The following is a 14,810-nucleotide window of genomic DNA, read 5'->3' on the forward strand; positions in this document are numbered from 1 at the left end:
GGGACATAACCAGATTTAAGTTTAGATAAATAATCAATCAAAAATATAAAATACCAACAATAACATGAATGAAATAACCCATTGGTGCTGTTTAAAGGTAATCTAGCTATACTTATGTTGATATTGACTAAATAAACAAATTACCTTTAGTGAGTAAATACGTAATTACCTTGCCAAGGAGGATGTATTCATCTGCGTTTGTATCTCTGTACCTTTTATTATATTATGCAACAACTGCTGGACGGATTAGCATGGAACCTGGAGGAAGGATGATCGATGAGTCAGTGAAGAGCTCATTAAATACAGGTGCAGGTGTGGTTTGTGAAATCGGGCACTTTTCAACATTTTCCCTGATTCTTCAGAGACTAATTCATGGATCTTGAAGAAAGATAAAAGTCAGGCATGTTAAGGGGAATGTTCTTTATTTGTGCGTGTGCACTTTGGTGCAGATCCAAAGGAAGATGTGGATCAATTGAATTCTAACCTTCATAAGTTGACTGTCTCTACTGAGTGCCTTTCTGGTTGTATTCAATTGACTACAAAATAAAACCAGGGAAACATTGAATATTGTCTCATTTGAGAGCATGAAACCGCTGAATCATTTTGTTCAAAGAATTACAGTCGATCAATGTTGAAAAGGGCATTTTAATTTCCGGTCAATCAACTAATCATTGCTGCTCTAGTTTTCTCAAGACTATTCACATCCCCCCCCCCCCCCCCCCCCCCCACACACACACACACACACACTCCTCCTCCCACCTCCACGCTTCTAATTTCCTGCTTTTTCAGACGGTCTGTGGAGGTGTGCAAATGCATATCGCTTCATCGCCCCATTAGCTGATAACTTTGTCCAGCATGTGTGTGTGTGTGTTAGTGTGTGTGTGTGGATGTGATGGTGAAACGTGTGTGTGTTGGAGATCTCAACTGCCAAAGTCTGCCTCTATCCAAATACACGTGTTTACTGTATTCAGGTTGAGAGTTGTGCCAAGCTTTCTTTCAAATTACACGTCCCTTCTAATTTGCTTGATTCTCCGTCCTTGTGTCGTAGAGTGCAGGGGGTTGCTGCCTCTCGGTTTGCCGTGGGCCCCCGTCACATCGTACGACTACGACTTCCTGGCAGACTGTCTCTCAGACAGCAGCAGTTTAACAGACAATCAATCAGAGCCGGGCCTGAAGTGCTACTGCATGGGGAAATAGATTCTCCACCGTACTGAGGGGATGTGAAAGACACTCAAGTAAAGGGCTGCTGCTGCTGCTCAGGAGTGTGTGTATAATTCATTGTGCTGCAGTGACGCACAGCCATACAGACCCGACACATCTGAACGCCTTCATGTGGACACGCACGCACATATGTTAGAAACCTGCTTTCACATGCATATTAACACTCGCGCACACTCTCGGGCTGAACGGTTCCCATATGCACGTCAAAGTGTGTCATGAGGTAGTTTCTACCTCGACGTTAATCGGCCCTTTTTTGCTTCTCCAGGCTACAGACATCACAACGAATAAAATAACTATCTATGTCCAACTATATAAGCTTTACCTCCGCAAAGGAGGTTATGTTTACACCCCTGTCCTGTTGTTTGTTGGTTATTTTGTTTGTAAGCAAGATTCTACTGAACTACTGAACGGATTACCATCAATCTTGGTGGAAGGACGCTGCAAGTTTGGTTCGGATCCAGGATTTTCTCCTTTTTTCTATAACTTAACGTTTTTTAACATTACGATGGTGTGTAATTTGGTGCAGTTTGATTGTGTGTAAGGGGACTGTTGGGCTTTGACTGAGGCATGTGCTCTATTGAGTGACATTCTAGTGAAATATTCAATCTTTACTTTCTCTTTATTTAGCCCTTTAACAAATCTTAAACCATATGCTTCGTCGTCAGTGCTCGTAATGATTTTAGATGTGTTGTTTTGATAAATCCAGTTTGTCTCGGCGGAGTTATGAGCTCTACCCAGTGCCATTCTACCTGGATCATTGGTTAACCTGGTGATTACTGTCGTCATTCGTTTTTGTCCTACAAATTATTAGAAAACAGATGAAAAGATAAATTGCAACACCTCAAGAAACTCTCCACCAAAAACTTTAATCCACAGGTTCAAGATTATTTCAAAGTGTTTGGGAAAAGATATTTGTGTGAAGCTATCGTGATCTGTGCTGAGGCCCAGAAGCTAATCTGCTCTGAGATAAACACATCACATTACATTATTATTTCTCGGGCTCTGTTTTGGACACGGTCTCCTTGTGACTAAGCCTTATCTAACAAAGTCAGCGGGCTGCCAGCTGGTGGATAATCTCTCTGACAGCAGTGGCCAGAGAGTTCCAGGTGGAAGCAGAAAAGTTAATCGGACGACTGGGGCCAATTGTTTGGCCATTTTTCCTCTGGAATGCTGGTCGCAGGTTTCAGGAAGGTGAAGGTGCCTGCATGTTGGTTCATGATTTGTAGTTTCTGTATCTGTAATATATATGTAACGTGTAGGTTGTGTGTGTGTATGTGTGTGCATGGTAGTTACCTCTTCTGGACCTTTCTAGCACAGACACTTGTTGGGACCAGTGGATCTCATGGGGACCAAAGCCTGGTCCTGATGAGAAAAATCCTTATTTCTCAGGTCCCGGGTTAAGGTTAGTGGTAAGATCGGAATTGTGGTTTGGTTCACATTAGGTTTAAGGCAAATTCATTGTTTCCACGTCTGCCAGTGCGTAATGGTCCTCGTGACCAAACAATCCCCATATGCTGACGTCCATGTGCAGCCCAAAATGTGTGGCCTCGCTGACTGTACGCATTGACTGCATATGCTCCAGGTAGAATGTATCCACTGACTAGAATGTGACGGGATGTGAGATCACTTACGCATTCTTGGAACACTTGACCGAGGCTGACCCTCATTTTACTACAACCCTAACCCTGGTCATCTACGTGTGACTGTCACAAGTGCATGAATTGGTCATAGTTAAGGTTAGGGATAAGGTTTTTGTTATGCTGTCCACGTATGGAAGTCAATGCAAGGTCCTGATAAGGAGAGCTGTGCAAACTTTTGTGTGTTTGTGGCTCACTCTATATCTTTGCTTGTGCTACGTTCGTCACGACTGGAGCCACAAACCACTGCAGATGGTTAAGTTGCATTCTAGATAAAGAAGGCGCCATGCAGAAAGCGAATAAAGACGATTCTTCTCCCTAAATCTGATTTGAGTTCATTATGGTGTTGCATAAGGAAGCAGGCACAAGCTCTTTGGCCTCAAGTCTTGATCTTGACAGAGAAAATGTCCGGATGTCCAACAGGAACAGCACATTCTAACTTGTTTAGTGTCTTTTTCCATTATTTTCCTCAGCAATCAAACTATGTGTCTTAGAAAACCATCTCTGTCGCGGAGCTCTTGGCTCTGGCATGTCTCAGTGTACTTCCAGTCAGCCCTGGCAGAGTTTGTGTGAATGAGATTAGGCCTACAGAGACACGTGAAGGAGCCAAGACAGCACGGGCTCGACTCTGACCACAGACATGGCGGAGCAAATACAGCTCTACAGGAGACAGTGCCAGAGAGACCAAAGAAAACTCATGTGAGCAGATATAAAGTACTACAAGCACACAAACTGTGACCACTGCAGGACAATGTTTTCTGATGGAGCCAGGATCAAAAATCACACAAAGTCTCAGCGCCGTGCTCTCTACGAACCCAGCGGCTGATTGTGATGCGATGGAAATGAACCTCATTGCGTGGAATCTTTTCAGGCTCCATTACAAAACATTTGGAGTTCATTTAAGGAAAGGCATGCACTGGCAGGGAGCATCACGGCGAGGGGAAGACGAGCTCATTCATCAACGGTGCAGTGTGTGATCAGAGTTTGTTACTACAGTTTGGTTTTGCATCACCAAATGAGCATATAAGGCGCCTGTTTGCAGTGTAGGAAGGACCGATCAGGTATGACTCCACAGATTAATGAGGTTTGAAATGTGTGCGTGTCCATCAATCACCCAATTCCGTGGGCCAATGTTACCCCTCCCTGCTTTTGCCGCCCATGCATGCCTCCATTCAGCCACTTTACACAAAAAAAAGATTCAGCGGCAGCTTCGCCCTGCAATCTCAGCCGCAGTCGGCGAGCAAAAATAGACCCTCGGCGAGCTGCAGCCTCTGAAACCCTCTGACGTTCATTTTCACCGGCTCGCCCCCTCCTTCTCCTTCCTCCCCTGAACTTCTCACATCGAAGGTCGTTTGAGTGCGTTTGCTTTTGAAACGCTATCAGTTTCTTCATTAACCTCGCCCACTGCCAAAGCCACAGTGTTTGTGACTACAGTTGCCAAGGGGGGGGGAGTTGTTAGCTGCAGCTTTCCGCTTGTTGGATTGGCACAAGACGGTTTCCAGATGTAGCCCGAAGTACACTGTAAACAAAGCGGGTGAGGGAGTTGGGAGCATGTGCGTCTTTAAAAGAGAGAAGGGGAAAAAGGAGAAGGAAATATGTATTAGGGTTTGTCCTCATGTGGTTTCCTGGCAAAGCTCTTACAGTAGACTTCAAAGAGGTATGCGAATGAAGAACATGTGTTTTCAATGTCAGACATGTTTTTTAGTTTTTTTTGTCTGATCTGGGAATGCACTAACAGACGGGACCATGTTGATGCGTTCTCAGACAAACCGGGTGAAAGTGGTTGAGGGAGGCTGAGCTGCTGGGGTCTCCCTCTGTGTTACAGTCATAAACCACCCAGCTGGGAACTGGGATGATGGACATTTTTGCTGACTCAATGCACTTGACTGCTTTACGTACTGGGAAAGTTATTAAGCTCACTCTCTCTTTCACAATCTCACAATCACACTCACACGCACACACACACACACACACACACACACACACACACACACACACACACACACACACACACACACACTTTGGACACCAATATTTTCCTCTTGCATCAGTAGAGCTGCAATGCTTCCTCGACAGATTTTATTGATTTTAAGAGACGGCATTTCACCTGTACCTGCATCTCTCTTCTGACTTCCAGTAAAGTATAAGATTCAGTATGAGTGTCTGTTATTTGATTATGAAGCTTTAAGCCTCCGAGCCACCTCTGACAAGTTCTTCCTGACTGTTTCTTGGTTAAATCAAAAGGCCCGGTCACACAGACTCGAATGGGAAGCAACTGCTTTCCCTAAAAAGGAACTCCACTCGAAGCCACATTGCGATTCGCTTTGCGTCAGAAACTGTTTTATTCGGCTCATCTTAGAAGACGATTAATCAGTCAATCGAGACAATTTTATGAATTAATCTGAAATAAAAACCATCGAAGAATCATCGAATTACATAATTTTAATATTTTTTATTGCTCACATCCGTCGTGGATCTATCTCGGTGGCTACATTTCCTAGAGATTAGGATTGTTACGCTAGTGGCTAATGCTGCTAATGTAAACTCAAGCCACCTTCAAGCAGAGAGGTAGATAGGGTTGAGATAAAACAAGATAATCCCTTATAAGTTCCACTATGGTGAAATTTGATATGTTACAACAGCAAAGGGGATAACAGAAATATGAAAAATACAAAATAAAATAGTAAAAAAACTCCGTACCATTTTCTTTTCATCCCAAACGTAAGAAGTGACGTCACAAAAAAGAATCACATATCATGCAATAGCTTTGAATGACTTTTTATTTATTTTTTTTATTTTGCACACACAGACTTTGATAAATTGTCAAATTGTCATTCCTTTGCTTCAACAGTATCTAACTCGCTAATCGAATCACAAATAGCTGCCGGACAACTTTATATTGATCATTTAGCCACATTCACTCGAGCCTGAAGAAGATGCCGCGTCCAGGACCTGTGATCTCTCGCGACGTGTTGATGCAGTGTCGTCTCACTGGTCTGACTTCCATAGAAGGTTGTAGTTCGGAAATTGAGGCGGTGTGCGCAAGGCTCATGGTTCTGCTCTGCTCAGTCGTACAGTCAGTCCCTCAGTGAGGTCTGATAAACACTGGACTGTAATCACTCCCATATGTGGCTGCATAGCTCAGCACAGCCCGGCACAGTTCAGCCAATGCGCACAATGCAGAGCACCAGGCTCATTTAGACAGAAAAATAGACTCAAATTACTTGAAGAAAAAAAAAAGAGGCTTGATTACAGCCCTATGCAAACTTTCCCTCTTTGACGGGAACATCTGCTTCCATTTAGGGCTCTAAGACACATACCTTTATTAAAATGCACTGTGCACTGCTTCGGGAAAACTTGGAGGCTGGAAAAATATTCCCCCATTATAGTTGGCTGGAAGAAAGCCAGCGTGCTGAACTGGGTATCGGCTGAGATGTGGCCAGCTCCAGCACGGCCACAAGCCACATGTGTACAAGACTCACACTGGCAAAGTGAAAGTGAGTGTGCGTATTGAAGTGAGTATGAAGGTTCAGAGGAAGTGTGTGTATGTCTGTGTTAGTGTTTGCGTGTGTGCGCAGTGTGAGCTGCTTCACAGCAGCCCACTGCCCCCGTCATAACCTTTATGCGAGATCCAGGAGAGACGCAGGAGGAAATGGAGCCCGTGAAGGGTTACTGTTGTACATTTTTACCCTGCGGTTTCTTTCACGGAGGCCGGCCCAAAAAAACCTCCCCTCGGATTAAGAGAGGGAGCAACAGAAACAAGTCGTGAAAGAGTGAAAGAGATGGAGGCGCAGTTTAAAAGTACCTGTGGAGGAATCAAAGACGGGAATAGTTTCAGTGGAGGTTATACTGGCTCCAAAGAAGTTGTCGATGTGGTAGACTCTGTTTTGGGAGTTTCACCAACTGTACACAGGCCTGCGGCTGCAGTATAGTAGAGGGATTATGTTGCATGCTGCTATTTTTCCATCTGCAGGGTTTACTTTGGCTAAGAAAATACAATGCAAATACTGTATAAGATACAGGTGCACACACACACACACAAATATTCAACTAAACACACTTTGCACAGTTTGCACAGTTTTTTATAATTCATCACAAATTGTACGACATGCCTCTGATTATTCAGATAAAGAGGAAGAGCTTCAGTGTCACGTCGCCTCTCAGTGTGGGAACACCCAGTCAGAGAAGCGGCGTCACACATGTGGTAGCGTAAATATGACTCAGATATGGTCAACACTTTTAGATCAACCTAACTTGTTAGAACAATGAGACTTGAAGCACTTCACCAGAGGTGAGAAGCTGAGGCACGTTGCTTCTTCCGGTGCCTTTTAATGATGCCTGGTTAATGTGTGAGAAAGTTATTTTATTTCCAGCTACTCAAACAGTTATTGGTGACTTGATTTGAAGGCCTGATAGATAAATCAGTGATAGATAATAATTTCACAGTTGTCTTGTCTGAGATAACAATGGGCTGGTTATGGTTCAAGAGGTAGAGCAGGAGATTTGTTGTTCATTCCCCCAGCACTGGAGCATCTGAAGTGTCCTTGGGCAAGATACTGAATTGGCAATGGTTGCATGAATAGTGTGATAGAAAAAGCGCAGTGTATTGAACCGTAGAAGCTGTATGAATGTGTGTGAATAGGTGAATGCAACTTGTACTGTAAGTGCCTTAAGTGTTTGATCATAGAGGTAAGTGCTACATGAATACAGTTTTCATTTACACTATGTCACAGGCTCAGCAATACAAGCAAAATGATACCACTGTGCGCTCTAATTGAAGTGAAGAATACATCTAGAAGTGAATTCCTTTTTTATGCAGTTACTACAAAAGTACTTCAGTTTAAGGAAGTAGCTGTTAACTGTACCTAATTTCAAATTCGCAGTATCTCGCTAAAGCCTATTTCGTGTATAGTTAAAGGTTCAGTGTGTAGAATTTAGTGACATCTAGTGGTGAAGTTGCACGTTGAAGCTGAATCCCTGTCACCTCACCCTCCCCTTCCGAACATTAAAGAGAATTTGTTAGTTTGTCCATAAGAGGCTACTGTAAAAAGCATGGCCGCCTCCGTAGAGGCGACCCGCTCCTGAAGTAAATATAAAGGGCCCCTTCTTGGGTAGAGAAAAAAACAATTCGTACAATTTACACGATTACACACAAGTGAAAACATCACTAGGATCATTTTATTTTGAATAGATCTGTTTACCTAAATCCTACACACTGAACCTTTAAGATACTTGTGAGGACAAGTGAATGCCCGGTGATGAAGGAGTGAAATGAAGGAAGCAGCAGCAGCTGAACTTTTAACATTCAAAGTTCACATCAGACAATGTAGATCATTTTGCGATCATTTCAACAATACATTGAAAATCTGCTACAATGGTGCAACACAGAATATAGATTTGCAGTGAGCAGCTCTGTAAGCCCTTTACTTACCAGTGAGAAATATTACATCTCTAACCGATATAGACAGTTTGATGAAGAAAGTGGATTTCTAAATAAAATGAAATGAATAAACAAAAACAAAAAAAGACATGTATCTGTGTTTTCCTACTGCGACTTGTAAAAGTACAATGCTAACAAAGCAGACCCATTTATTTGATGAGAGCTGACTGCTGGTCTGAGGTCTCAGATCTGAGAGGCAGTTTTGTATGTTTCATCATACCACAGCAAACACAGAGTTTCCTGTGGTCTTTATACAGTGTCAGTCACAAAATGTAGTTCTCTGTTTCATGAACCCTAACCTAACCCTAACCCTAACCCTCTGTTTTTTAAAATTATTGAATGAGAACAAAAATTGATTGTATATATATTTTAACAAACAATGTTTTAATACATTTTGTTTTATTAAAGAGATTTATTCAAAAATGTACTTTGAACACTTATTGCACTCAGTTCAACATTAAAAAACATAGTTAATACATTAGAGGGTTAATGGAATTATAAATAAGTAGAAAGCGCTTTTGGAAACTGTTTAATAAACTCTTTTGTTTCTTATTTAACTGTGATAAAGGATCTACCCACAAGAGGGCATACTCTCCCTGTTTAAATGCTAATCTGACTATATTGTGTCATACATAGATAAAGTGGATATAAATATGTGAGTTAAGAAAAGGTTTTGTCACTTTGGACCTTTTCTATATATTAGCTGGAGCTTTGTATTTGTCAAATAGACCAAAGTGATGAGTTGCATTGAAAATACAGCAGTTCAAACAGTGTAGTAATGAGACGCCTGTTGCTCTGGTCATTCACTTTTCCACTAGGAGGAGTAAGGGCTGCGACATGTGTGGATTCAGTTCAGGGCTTCACTCAGACACAAACAACAAGCTCACTGTGTTTCCTTGTGTCCTGCACGAGGACAAACCAAATGGTAATGTGTACTTTCATCTTTGAACTCAGCAGTAGTCAGGACAAACCTGCACTGTCCCAAAAAAGCACATGCATGTGGCCGGAGGGCAGAGGGCAGCGTGGTGGCCAGGGCCGCTCCGGTCGTTTCAGACAAAAGGTTAATTCACCTGATCACATTTAATGAGAGCGGCATCACACATGACACCGTGACATTTCACAGAGGCCACATGGTGACCCGCTGGCATTTGGGGCGGACTGGAAACAAAGGGGCCAAGCTCTGAATCCAAATCATCTTTCTGTGTGTTTATGTGTTTGTGTGTATGTGTATGTGTGTACGTGTGTATGTGTTTATGTGTTTATGTGTTTATGTGTTTGTCTGTGTGTGTGTGTGTGTGTGTGTGTGTGTGTGTGTGTGTGTGTGTGTGTGTGTGTGTGTGTGTGTGTGTGTGTTTAAATGAATGCCAGTACAAAAAACGAACAAAGCAGGACAGCTGCTTGCTTATACCGTATAGTACTTCTAGAGGTTTGAACACATCTGAACCAGTTGCAGATCAGAATGAGTTTAGTGATCACATACTTACTTAAGTAACTACACAGCAATGTAATAATACTTCATAATGGAGCTGTGAGTCTCAATTATTTTCATTATTGATGTTTAATATGCTGATAATTATTTATTAATTATCAGTATACTCTTTTTATCAGACCAACATCTCTAGACTCAATTATGTTCCCTTTACCTTGTACATATGATGAAAAAGGCATCAAACCCTGACATTTGAGGAGCCCTAACTCCTGAATATTTAGCATTTTTGGTTGAATAATAACAGAGATTAGAATTTGTGAGCAATAAATGTTCTGTTATTTGAATAGTAAAATAATCTTACAATCAACTATCATATCCTCAAACTCCTACGTAGGTCATAGAACAGGCTATCCTACATTGTAGGCAAATTTGTACTTTGGAAATACGGAACAGATAGATTAGCTTTTATTTTGCATACGGGTATTGTAATTCAGTGTGACTGTTCGTGGGATGGTTTGTGATGTTAGCTCTTTATATGGGAACTATCGGATATTTTTACCCATATTGGGAATCTTTGATAATATCTTTTACAAGGTATTTTATAAGCTCATTATTGGTCAAGTCTTAACCAGTAGCTACAGCTGAAATACATAGTTCTCTCTAGAATGTAGTGGAATGGAGTTGTAGGCTACTGCGTGATAAAAATCGATAGTTTATTTTTATTAAATAGAAAGATAGAGGTCCCAACAGTCTTATTAATCCAAATTAAAATTCAATAGATCAAACTCAAAATTGCACTCATAAATACCAGTCTGCTAAACATGTCAGATTTTTTTTCATCACGATTAATAAATTATTCTCTCAGAAATAAATGAAAATGTGGAAATACGCTCGATCTTGTAATGTTAACTAAAGGGAAAAAACATTCCATGATCTTCTTCCTGATCCAGGTCTAAAATTTGATTGGCTTTTCCATGAGGCATACCTCACCCTTCATCAAGTTATCCATCCTGATGTTTTTGCATAATACAGGCAGTCAAATTCAGGTGAGAGCCTCGCATAAAAAACTAGTGTACTTGAGTAAATGTTTCCTTTCAGCTAGTTCACACTTTAAACTAAATATGCTCTTGAACTCACCATAACACTGCAGTCATTGTTATTTCTATAGTCCGGTTGAATCTTTCCATAATCAAAATAAGTCATCTGTATTGACTGCAGCACCCCCCAGGGACAAAGCTTCATCAGAGAGATGTGTTATCATGTCAGTCCTATTTATTTGCATGTTGCACCTGAATGTGTGTGACACGTAAAACCCCACTGTGTTCTCACTGGTAGTTTCATTACGCTGTGTGCGGTGTTGTTTATACTGCACGTGTGTTTGCTCATTTGCACGCATCTCTATTTATAGCGATGACTACTGTCAGACCCAGTGCGATATAGAGTTGCTGCACATCCAATCACGTCATACGCTTTCTCACACACACACACACACAGTAACTGAGGCCTTGTTTATCCTACGCGTGGGAAAGGTGCTGTGGTCAGACACGGCTTACGCGGTGAGACTAAAGGGCCGGAGCGGCAGCTGACCACAGAGATGGCGGCGCAGCTCCGGGGGATTAGCACGCTATTGACCAGGGGGCTGAGGATAACCGCCGCAAGTGCTCATGCATACACACATGCAGCTTGTGTACCTGTGCACAACAACAACCAATACTGGCACGGGCACATGGATTTGTAAACCCACACAGTATAATGCTTACACCCACATTTATACCCTGAACTTTGAAGTTGCAGTTGTCTGGGGAATGCAGAGCCTGGGATAGTCAATCTCTGTCAGGTCTCACACATACCCACAGGAAGATTGAGGGCTAATGTTTAAATTCCACCTCCTAACTAATGACGAAGCCCTCGACAGTGAATGAACACTTTCAGCCTTTAATCAGCAAACGGTGTCTGAATAACACGCCAAGTTCTTCAAGTTAATCCAAGTCTTATCACGATGTAATTTTAGCTTTTCGTGCTTTTTATTTGGCTCTTATCTTACCAACCTAACCTGACTCTTTAATGACTTTAATGTCGAATGCTTGAAATGACAAGCAAAGAAATTAAAATATGGAGACATGACATGTATACTGTCCTTAAAATGGCTGTCTATACTCAAACCCATGACATCACATTGACCCTTCAGAACCAGAACAAGCGCCCAGCAGCTTGGTGACACACTCGTAAATGGTGGTTGGTCATACGGTGACACATAGCCATGTTGTCCAAACTGGGTTTGTCCATGAACAAATGACACGAACATGAAAAGGTCATATCAAGTACTGCCGTATTATTTTGATGACTACGTCAGGAATCCCGCTGAAGTACTAGACACTAATCAAACAAGTGGGTATGTTCAGATTGTTCTGCATCCATCTAAATCTTAATATCTGGCTCTTACCAGAACACATTGTATATCAGAACCAATCAGTTCCTGTTGTTTGGGTGCAGGAAAGTAGTCCAGCTAACAAATGACTAATGTTGTCAAAGGAGATTTATTTACGTAGACAGTATTGATCCTGCTGAGCCTATTTGACAAAGATATCTGGATTTCCACTCAATCCAGGGCGGCACAGTGGAGCAGTGGTTAGTCCCGTCAACTCATGGCCAGAAGGTCCTTGAACCTGTCGCCCAAATTGGGTCTTTCTGTGTGAGGGTTGCATGTTCTCCCTGTGTCTGTGTGGGTTTCCTCCAGATACCCCAGCTTCCTTCCGACAGTCCAAAGACACGCAGTGCAGTATAATACTGGGGACTCCAATCTGCCCGTAGGTGCCAGCAATATGCCGGCGACCTGTCCCGGGTGAGCCCCATCTCTCACCCAATGATTGGCCCTGTGGGATAAGCTCCAGCCCCTGATGACCCTCAAAGGATTTTCATGATAGATAATGGATGGATGGACATAAAATAACAATCAAAGTCAGATGCTGTCTAAGTTGTCTTTGCTCAACTATATACAGTACTTTACCAGAATATACTATACTCTATAGTTCTACTGATAGTCAACATACCTTTATCAAAATCATTGCTGCTCTGCCTTCCATTCCAACACCCTGAGGCAAATAGTGATTTGTGAATATGGACTATACGAATAAAATTGTATTTATTTTATTTTTAGATTTATTCATTTGATTGGTTGGTTGATTGAAGCCATCAGGAAACAGACACGAACACAAAGGGCACGTCTTGTTTTCCATTGTGAGCAATCTTCACCTGGACCAGTCACATTACACAAGTTCCTTCTCTGATAACAGTTTTGTTCTGCATTCAGGTTAATAGCTCCCAGGCCTCATCATCAGACGAGTCTTTGAACAGGAAGTCTATCCTGTTCTAACTTCCCTTGTTCCAGGCTGACTTCAGAGGCGACTGTTTGAAAAAGAATAAAAATAAAAGAATATCCAAAGGGCATCGAGCTCAGTGCGTGTCAAAGTGTGACAATGGGAAGGTGTGTGACAAAGTTGAGTTCATGCAACATGTATGAGTTTTGTGTGTGTGTGTGTGTGTGTGTGTGTGTGTTTACGTGTGTGTGAGATCAGCCTCAGGGCTCTAATTTGAGGTGGGGGTGTTCAAGTATCTCATCGTTGTTTGTAACTCGACGCTGACGCGTGTGTGAAAACCCAGGTTTTATTTCCAGTTGTCTCTGTAGAAAACACTTTTTACTTTTAATCTGCTTCGGGCTGCAGATTACCGCTGAATTTCCACGCAAGCTATTTTCAAGGGTAGTGTACGTTCAGAGAGAATAAGAGAGAAAACGCGTTGTGTGTCAGTAGCTTGAGGTGTTTTCCTTTAGCGTGCCGTGTCACAGAGGGGGGTTTCTGCTGATTAAAAATTGATGAGGAGCTGAGTGTCGTGTTGCCCGAGCTGAACATTCCTGCACTCTTGAATGTGTGTGTGTGTGTGTGTGTGTGTGTGTGTGTGTGTGACTGTGTGTGTGTGTGTCTGAGCTACAGACATAGGCTGTGGCTGGACTGTTGCGCAGGTATCAGATTTACCTCAGCTCATGTTTCACCTGCTGTTCTTTGTGTGTGTGAGCAAAGAATCAAGAATTAGCATCCCTCCCTTACGTGTTAATACCACATTTCTCTGTTTTCCTTCATGTGTCCTCCTCAGCACATGGGCAATATCACTCATTGCACATAAAAGTGACAAGTATTTCTTTCAGTCTGTCTTTGCTTTTCCTCCTGTTGCATTACACCCTGAGTTTTTAAGACCTTCAAAGACTTTCTCATGTCAGTCTGACATCTACTTGTACTTTTTCGGGAACTCTACCATCGATCTTTACTGAGAAGAGGTACCTTCCTTTGGTAATGTACTTCTTCTCTTGCACCAAATGCTAACGGAGGATTCAGCATTTCAATTTAGACATTAGGTGTCTTTCATTGTTTAGGGGGATCAAATTTGGGCCTTTTCTCGCTCAAAAATGCAAAAAAAAGGGCAAAGCTATTTTGGAAAACTCCCACCTAATAGGAAAACCACACTTCAATGCATTTTCGTGAAAAATCGGCACTGTGGATTTTATCCCCAATCACTTACATTGGAATCCCATAGGGATTATTTTCACGATCCATCAATTAGCAGTTTTCCAGTGGCTTAAAACTGTTTGTGTTTTTACAGGTGGATAAGTAAATATGATTTTAAGATGAGCATCAAGATACTTGTTCTTTTTGGGGGCCCTGGTAACAGGATGCTATCTTTACCTGCACTAAAAACACATATTTTTAGAACGATTTTACACATTACGACACCTTCCACATCCTAAATAACCCTATTTGTATTTCTGTTATTGGATGTATGAGACAAACAGGAAGTTCGGTGACCCTGTGGTCTGACACTAAACTATCTCAGATAATATAACGTACGTTTCTTTGTCTGTGAATAACTTTCCGTTGATAAATAGGAAGCTGCGTTTGTTCTACATGAAACATATAAAACAATAACCGTTTCCTTATTTGGGTGTTATAACCACAGACTGAATAAATCAGAAAGCTTATTTCTGTCATTGTTTTTACACTTTTACAAACAGGGTTTGCGCCTGTGGGATCTC

At 41.9% G+C, this 14,810-nt stretch overlaps 1 protein-coding gene and 1 long non-coding RNA gene across 4 annotated transcripts in view; one reads left to right on the plus strand and one right to left on the minus strand.

Moving 5' to 3' along the window:
- Positions 1–14,810, plus strand: part of garnl3 (GTPase activating Rap/RanGAP domain like 3) — a 69,272-nt gene that overhangs the window by 2,195 nt on the left and 52,267 nt on the right. The window lies entirely within an intron of this gene.
- Positions 5,625–6,407, minus strand: LOC128462327 (uncharacterized). Its single transcript, XR_008342361.1, has 2 exons — positions 6,179–6,407; positions 5,625–6,050 (listed from the first exon to the last, which is right to left on the minus strand). It is a non-coding gene; the product is annotated as an uncharacterized LOC128462327 (long non-coding RNA).

Source organism: Pleuronectes platessa, chromosome 19, assembly GCF_947347685.1.
Source record: "Pleuronectes platessa chromosome 19, fPlePla1.1, whole genome shotgun sequence".
In the NCBI taxonomy this organism is placed as follows: Eukaryota; Metazoa; Chordata; class Actinopteri; order Pleuronectiformes; family Pleuronectidae; genus Pleuronectes; species Pleuronectes platessa.